Source organism: Alosa pseudoharengus, unplaced genomic scaffold, assembly GCF_046254945.1.
Source record: "Alosa pseudoharengus isolate Yale_2024_CS ecotype anadromous, Long Island Sound unplaced genomic scaffold, YU_APseudo_1.1 YU_APseudo_1.1_scf_24, whole genome shotgun sequence".
NCBI lineage: Eukaryota > Metazoa > Chordata > Actinopteri > Clupeiformes > Clupeidae > Alosa > Alosa pseudoharengus.
In genome coordinates this window covers 23,836,802-23,845,623 of record NW_027468689.1, presented here as the reverse complement: position 1 = coordinate 23,845,623, position 8,822 = coordinate 23,836,802, and the positions used below count along the sequence as shown (strand labels likewise).

General features: G+C 44.3%; 1 long non-coding RNA gene across 1 annotated transcript in view; it reads right to left on the bottom strand.

Annotated features, from left to right (window-relative positions):
- LOC143142014 (uncharacterized) overlaps positions 1-5,305 on the bottom strand; it is a 10,531-nt gene extending 5,226 nt beyond the window's left edge. Inside the window, exon 1 of the long non-coding RNA XR_012990856.1 lies at positions 5,223-5,305. This is a non-coding gene — a long non-coding RNA (uncharacterized LOC143142014). The remainder of the gene's footprint in view (positions 1-5,222) is intronic.
- Between the last annotated feature and the right edge of the window lie 3,517 nt (positions 5,306-8,822).

The window sequence follows — 8,822 nt, the reverse complement described above, 5'->3', positions numbered from 1 at the left end:
ATAGTCAAAACTGCACGAAATTGGAAGTGTAGGATAATTATGACACCCTCTGAATGCACGCCAAGTTTCGTGGAATTCCGTTCATGGGGGGCCACACAATAAATTAATTTATGTTACTATACACCAACTGGCCTGTAGATGGCCGGAGACAGTTTTCTGTGAATATCTCGAGAACCGTAGGGCCTAGGACAGGGGTGGGCAAACTTTTTGGCTCAAAGGCCACATTGGGTTTGGAAAATTGGCCGGCGGGCCGCACAACAACCCGCCCCCCCCCCCCCCCCCGCCCCCTGACACACGCATAAAAAAATACATTGTTTATAGCCTATAATTTAGTATGAAAAGTATTTTAAAATATTAATTGCTTAAAAATACTGCTAATTTTATGCTGTTTAACAAATGTATAAATTGTGCACTGTCGCTTTAAGACAGTCGCTTTAATTCATGTTTATTTCTCAATGATCTTCTGCCTGCTCCGCTATGGCTAGTGCTGTACCTACAGCTGGGCCCTCTCACAGTTTTTAAATGGTCAGTAGTGGGAACTACTGTTGCCTTCATGATTTCCTTTTAAAACTTTCTTATAAGAAGGAGATATCAATTATCAACAATCACAAGCCAGCTGGAACCTGCGGCTCTCTCTCCCTCTCGTGAGTGCAGACGCGTTCCCAATTAAATGGATTGCTTTTGGATGATGTTTTGACATTGACATTGTAAACGTTATCTAAGGAGAGTGAAAAGCAGTTTGCAGTAAAGCTAGCCAACGTCGTCTCTATCGCAGGAAAAAAAATAGCGAGCAGCCTGATAACTAAATAAAATGCTCGGCGGGCTGGATGAAAGTGCTTGGCGGGCCGGATTCGGCCCGCGGGCCGCAGTTTGCCCACCTCTGGCCTAGGAGGTCCACATTTTTTTTGTATGTTGGTCTTAAGGGGGCATGTCAACCTATCCCATTACCACTTATTTCATGTATAGCGCCACCTAGTTAAAAATTAAAAAGCAAAACATTAGGTGTTTTCATCACAATATCTCTGGCTGACATGGTCAAAACTGCACGAAATTGAAAGTGTATGATCATTATGACACTCTCCGAATGCATGCCAAGTTTCGTGGACTTTCGTTCATGGGGGGCCTTACAATAAAATCATTTATGTGTACATTTAGTGACCGTACACCAACAAGGATTCCCGGGACACTGAAAGACCGGGGTACACAAAACTTGGTGGGCATATAACTCCACATGGATAGCATGGAACCATCGCTTTTTGTTTTGATCTGTAGCCCCCCCGCTGGACTGGACCCCCCAAAAGGAGGGTAGGGCAAACACAGTTTTCTGTGAATATCTGGAGAACCGTAGGGCCTAGGATGACCAATTTTTTGCGTATGTTTGCCTCCAGGGGTCATGTAAACCCATTCCATATGCACACATGTGCATAAACAGATACACACACACACACATACATTCACAGTAATCCTACGTATGACACATACTCACACAGTAGACATATATACGCATGCATGCACATGCACACACACAGGCACATAAACAGGCAAACACACAAACACATGCACATGCACGCACACACACCCACCCACACAGCCACACACACATAAACATAAACATGTACACGCACACATGCACACAATTCAAGAATTTCTCAGAATTATTAACAGGCAAGATGGGGGTGGGGTTGTATAAAATGTATATTACATGTGAAATCTATGAACTAATCATGTTTTGGTACTTGTTGTCTAGCAGATACCAGTGAGAATTGAGTGTGCATAATGCAATTCAGTGAGACAGTTAGAATCATATATGCACATATGTGCTGGACTGGGCGGCGGTCATATTTTGTACCGCTCTGCGGTACATCTAGTTAAAGCATGATTTAATTCCGATTTATTGGAAACCTGAAGGTTGGTAAGGTCTGAGCTGACATCTGTGCTTCATTTTTCACTGACAAAAAGTGAAAAATGTTGAAAGTTAGTGGCTATAAGTAGTAAATTCTCTGAACTGCACAGTCACAACCTGTCTCCCCCAATCAATTAAGCCCTCCAACATGTAGCAGTTCCACTACGTGTCCCTCTCTGTCTCCCCTGGCTTAGGGCATAACAAGCATCAGTCCTACTGCATATCCTCCTCCAAGGTGAATGATGCATCATGCCTTTCATTCAGCCCTCTCACTGAGAGCGAGGTGTCTAGTCTCCTAACATGTTGCCATCCTACTACATGCCTGCTGGACCCCATCCCGACCAACCTCCTACCATCACACCTGCAATCACACATGGGATTAATGCTCACTGGCTTCTGGTAGATCTCACCACTGAAAAATGGCTTGGGTAACACCGCTGCTAAAAAAACAACCTTCTCTTGCTCCCACTCAAGTGGAGAATTATCAGCTCATGTCACTCCTCCCATTCCTCTCTAAGACCTTCAAAATTTCCTCTCACGGAATGGCCTCTTTGATCTTAATCAATCCTGCTTTAAAGGTAGCCTCTCAACCGAAACAGTTCTATTGCCTGTGACCTTCAAGATTTGTCTCCTTCGGCTCCTTTTGACACAGTCAACCACTGCATCCTATCTATACTCTCAAACCTGAGCCTCACAGAGAAAGCGCACTGCCGGTTTGAATCCTACCTCAGTGAGCGATCATTCAAGGATTCAATTCAATGGCTAGAACAAACATCTGCATATCACTGCCTTGCCACACGGGTGCCCCGAGGCTCTATGATGGAGCCTCTTCTCTTTGCAATGTACACCACCTCGCTGGGCCCAATTATCTGCTCGCATGGATTCTCATATCACTGCTACGCAGATGATACCCAACTCTACCTGTCATTCCTGCTTGACGACCCCACAGTTTCGCCACGGATCTCGGATTGTCTCTCTGACATATCCACATGGGTGAAGGAATATTACCTCCAGATAAACTTCTCTAAGACCGAACTAGTTATTCCAGTCAAACAACCATACACAACAGCATAAACAGAAAAAGTGACTCCTTAACTCTTGCTCCTACTAACGTTGCGAGAAACTTGGGTTTCAAGCTGACCTGCTCTGACCATGTAGCCTCATCTCCCGACACCCAGTCATGCCGCTTCATACTATTTAATAAGAAAAATCAGGCCATACCTAACCCAACACGCCACCCAGCTCTTGGTACAGACCATGATATCTCTCGCTCAACAAATGCAACGCCTTCCTTATGGGCCTCTTGGATTGTGTGTTGAAACAGATGGTCCAGAATGCAATGGTGCATTAGGTTTTCAACCAATCAAAAAGGGCACGTTACCCCGCTGTTCATTGAGCTCCACTGGCTACCCTTTGCCACCTGTATCAAAGTCACAAATGCTTGCTTACAAAGTGATTGCAGGGTCTGTTCCCACTTATAAAGGCTTATGTTAACCCCGGGCCAGGAACGAACGTCGTCTGGCACTGCTGCCCCTACTACACACGCGGCAATCCAGACATTTGTGGTCAAAAATCTCCAGGTACACTCAGGTGTGAGAAAATCACTGCAGGTTTATTCACGATACCTGGAGCAGGTCACTAGCAACAGCACGTTCCAGTAATACTACTCAAAGTTCTCTAGGGTAAGGCCCCATTGTTGGTTACACTTTACTTGACAGGATCGACATAAGAGTGACATGACATGAACGTGTCATAAACAAGTCATAAACGTTTATAACATAACGCTTCTGTCATTAAGTGTCATTCGGTTTTTGTCATAACAAGTTAGGGTTAGGATTAGGGTTAGTTTTAGGGTTAGGGTTTAGGTTTAGGATTAGGGTTAGAGATTAGGATTAGGGTTAGGGTTAGGGTCCATGTGTCATGACAGTGTCATGTCACTCTTATGTCGATACTGCAAGTAAAGTGTTACTGCCCCATCTGATACACATTAGATACATTATGGTAATACAAATCACATGAGTACAATGTTCTTTTCCAAAACTCCTCATACATGCAGAAATACAACAATACACTTCTTGGACATAGCATGTGATCCATATGCAATACGCAAGTCATGTGGCTACTCCAAGTAAGTAAGATAATTGGTCAATAAGATACATGTACATCCTTCAGCATTTTCTTACCATAGCCTATTCCCTGTCAGAATATTGCTGCCTCAGGCAGAATACCCTTAACTTGTGACAAAAGGGGTCGCAGCAAATGACAGACAAAGCAAAGCTGATGCACAGTATCGAATCAAGAAGCTCTTTAAGACCCAACTCTTTTGAGAGCACCTCCGCTCCTAATACCAAAGTCCTTTTAGGCAAGTCCCTCCACTCGGTGGCCATAACGCTTTTTGGGCACTTATCTGGCACTTCGGGCATCTATTTCAACAGACATGTACGTGCGCAAGGCTTCACAACACCAACTTTTCTCCAGCGGTGAGATCACAACACATGATTGGCACGATGTATTCACAACACACCACATGATTGGCACAATATATTCACGTCAACTTTTTTGCCGAGGAGGGGCAGGATATGTGTAGATATTGCCGTTATAAACTAACCCCATGCATTTCTATGAAGGATTTTTTGAGTGCTGTGTCTCCTCATTAGAAAGTCTCTGCTAATATATCTAACAGCCCAACATACCTACATGCACTTACCAAACATTTACCACACACTCCCCTTCTTCCCTTCCTCTACTTCCTTCTTCCTCCTCTTATTCTACCACTATCTCCTTTTGACTACACTTTGACTAGTGCTTAAACCTCTGCACTATCAAACTCTGGTACTAGCATTTATTGTAGCAGTACTTATTATTATCTAAGATCTCCTCTGCAATGTAGCTTTAATGTTATTCCTATACTGTTATGTTATTTCTTTGGATAAAAGCGTCGGCTAAATGAATATGTAAATGTAATGATGTAAATGTTTGCCATGTTGTGATGTAACAGATGCATGTTGCGTTTCTGTAAATTTACATCTCTGTCATAGTAATGACCTGTGCTGATCCTCTTGTTGATGTGACTGTTTACCCTTATTGTGCAATGCATGTGTATAAGTGACTACCCTGGTGTTTTTGCATTTCAATAAATTGCTTATTGCTGTTTAGATTGTATCTACTTCTAACTGCCCGCTGCCCGCACAACATGGTTGTGAGCATGCCGTTCAATTCTCTCACCATTACAATACAGTCTCCCCTTACTGCTGTCTTACAACCAACACAACTCTACAGACACCTGGCACTTTGTGCAAACGGAACGAGTAAACATTACCTGCTTGAACGCCTGGTTTGACCATCCAAAGCCACTGTCTCCAGGATCAGCATCTGCCCACGCCACCCTTCAGCGAAATGCTCCCTTAAAACTGAACAATGGCTTACAATGTGTGTGTGTGTGTGTGTGTGTGTGTGTGTGTGTGTGTGTGTGTGTGTGTGTGTGTGTGTGTGTGTGTTTGTGTGTGTGTGTGTGTGTGTGAAAGTGAAAGTGAATCCATGCCTAGAATATGGAGGAGGCTTGGAGAGGATCTCCCAATCCGCTAGCTCCTTCTCGAGCAGAGAGTGGTGGTGAGGAGGATGGGGGGGGTCTGGAGTGGGAGAGAGCGGGGGGGGGGGGGGGGGGGGGGTTGGGTCTGGAGCAGGAGAGAGGGGCCTGCTGGTGTTGAAAGATAACACTGCGCTGAAGGCAGAGGCTGACAGGAATTAGGGCAGACGCCCTCGAGGGATTGGGATGTTCATCCCCTCTACTTTCAAGTGGTCTACACCATAAACCCTCCAGGCTTGAGGAGAGACGGGACGCGTTTGGTTTGAACGTCCCCAGCACTCTTGGATCCCGATAAGAGGCCAGATAAGAGCCAAGATGTATTTGAGATACGTCACTCACTATCTGATCGGCCTACGTGCTTATGAGAGAGAATATAGCACAGTTTCTGTCAGGGAAGCATTCTTTTGTTTTGATTGATGACTTAGAGGTCAAAAGTTAAGGCTAAAGTCACTTAGGGACAATGAGGTCACAAGGTCACATATGAGGTGATATAACACATAATGTATGATGTAATAGTCATGGTTTACATTGTAATGTTCCTTTTTTTCAGTGATTTTTTCTTTGGTTTTAGATTTTTCTCAGCTTGGCTTTTTCCACTGTTTCTTCATACATTACTCTACTCTTCGTTTTTCTTTTTATTTCTTAATTCCCTTTTTTAGTATCTCACATGAGCACAGTGGTCACAGTTGGCACACATTTGGGAACAGTTGTCAACGCAGTTGATCAGAGATCCACCGTTTCCTGTTTCTGGCCAGTGTGAGAGAACATTAGACTGACAGAAAAAAATAGAGGAGGTTTACACACACACACACAAAGAGAAAGAGAGAGATAGAGAGAGAGAGAGAGATAGAGAGAGAGAGAGTTTGATAAAGTACTTCCTGAGTTCTTGCTAGCATGCAGTGAGGAGAGGCTTTAATTAATTGTCCATGCTGCACAATATGTGACTTCCTGCCATAAACAAGGGGAAAGACAAAATTAACGTAATTTATATACAGTATATTCAAATGTACTTTCATTTTTCTTTTTGCGTTTCTTTTTGCGTCTCTCTCCCACTCTCCCCTTCTGATGCGTCAGAGAGGGAGAGAGAGAGAGAGAGAATAAAGCAGAGGTAGGGAGGAATAGACACACCAAGACTATCTAAAAGAAAAACAAAAGTTATTCCTAACTGGAGCTGTATTTTCATGGCCATTGCCAACTTTCGAACAGCCTTTGCAAACAAAGTGTTTACGCTATCATCAGTCAGATTGTAGAGGCCATTCTAATTAATAGCCATCTTACATAAGTTTTTTTTTCTCTTGCTCCAAGCACAACATGCTGCGAAGGGAAAGAAAATTAGCCAACAGCTGTAACCTCACAAAACAGTTACAAAGAACAAACACTTGTTTCCTAATATAATTCTCAATTTAATAAACCACACGCCACACTCCTGAAAAGTACAGGAGACACTGTTTGAGACAGCAAAAGATTTCCATATTGTTAGGCAGCACAGTCTGGTGAGTTGGTTTGCAGTAGTTTTGGTTGGACAGAATCACACTGTCAGTCTGCCAAAGCACAGAATGTATTTATTTTATTACATTATTGGCAAATGTATAATTAATGAGTGTGTGTGTGTGTGTGTGTGTGCGAGTGTGTGTGTGTGTGTGTGTATGTGTGTGTGTGTCTGGCCTTTAACAAATTCAGAGTCATTACTGTCCATAATTTACTGTGCAATTAGTCTGAAATCAATAATTTAATAAATGTTCAAATAGACTAAGGCAAGCTTGGAGAGGAAGGCACAACTGTATTCCTGATGATATGTGTGTGTGTGTGTGTGTGTGTGTGTGTGTGTGTGTGTGTGTGTGTGTGTGTTTGTTTATGTATGCCTGTATGCCTTCCATGCCCTTCCTTTCCTGCAAGTGTTCAAGTCAAGATACCAGATAGAATGTTATGGATTGGGAGAGAGGGAGGGAGGGAGAAAGTAAGGGAGAGAGAGAGGGAGGAAAAGAAAGAGCATGAGAGTGGAAAAAAGGGAGAGAACATGAGAGAGAAAGGACACAAGAGAGGGAGAAGGAGAGAAAGCACAAGGGAGAAAATGAGAGAGAGAGATGGAGGGAGAAAGAGAGAGAGGGAGTGAGAGAGAGAGTAAATGGAGGGAGACATGACAGTGATAGTGAGAGAGATAGATAGAGGGAGAGAAAGAGGAGCGAGGGAGAGAGAGAGAAAGAGAGACAGAGAGAGAGAGATGCTGGTGGTAGTGCTGCTGGATGGTATATGGTGTTGGGGGCGGGTTCAGGGCCTTTGAAAATGAAAGATCAGTGAGATAAAAGCGTGAGTTAGGGCTCAGACACAGACAGGTATGTGAGTGATCTGACTCACCCTCAGCCTTAGCCTTAGCACCGCCAGCTTGCCCCAACACTCACACACTCTCACACACTCACACACTCTCACACACCGCTGTGCTGCGCTGCGCTAAGCCCTGTACCCATGCCCACTACACTCCAAGGGCAGCACCTAACTCCTTCCATATCACTCCTCATCACTCTATTCTCTCTCCTCTCCTCTACTCCCTCTCTCTCTTCTCTCGCTCTCTCCTCAACTCCCTCTCTCACTCTGTTCTCTCCTTTTTCTGCTCTCTTGACCTGTTTTCCACTCCTCCATTCTCTTTTTCATCTTCTCTCCTCTCTTTCCCACTCCACATGACTCTCTCTCTCTCTCTCTCTGTCCTGTCCTCTCCTTTCCTCTCCTCTAAAGGTCAGGCCAAGCGTGCTTTGTCTGTCACCGGGGACATTTCGACCTGATAAGAAAGAACCATATTCCACAGCAAATCGCCTTAAGTGTAAAAAAGTGTAAACCTTAAACTAGAACTCCCAAGCAAAAGCACGTGGTCATTTGTTTTTAGACACCATCGGCCAGAAGACACGACCTATAGTGCTATTGCTATTACGACACAATTGGCCAAGATGAAGGATTTAAAGTGGCTGGAAGATAGCGGTGGTGTGTGTGTCTGTGTGTGTGTGTGTGTGTGTGTGTGTGTGTGTGTGGCTGGAAGATAGTGGTGTGTGTGTGTGTGTGTGTGTGTGTGCGCATGTGTGTGTGTCTGTGTCTGTGTGTCTGTTTGTGTGTGTGGCTGGAAGATAGTGGTGGTGTGTGTGTGTGTGTGTGTGTGTGTGTGTGTGTGTGTGTGTGTGTGTGTGTGTGTGGCTGGAAGATAGTGCCGGTGTTCCCCGGCGCCAGCCTGGTGGCTCATAGACGAAGCTAGTAGGGAGTGTGAGCACGAGGCTGATCTGCAGATGAAATGACAATTACCCAGAGTATGAAGGACAGCTCTTATGAGAAACATTCCGGATGCTGTAG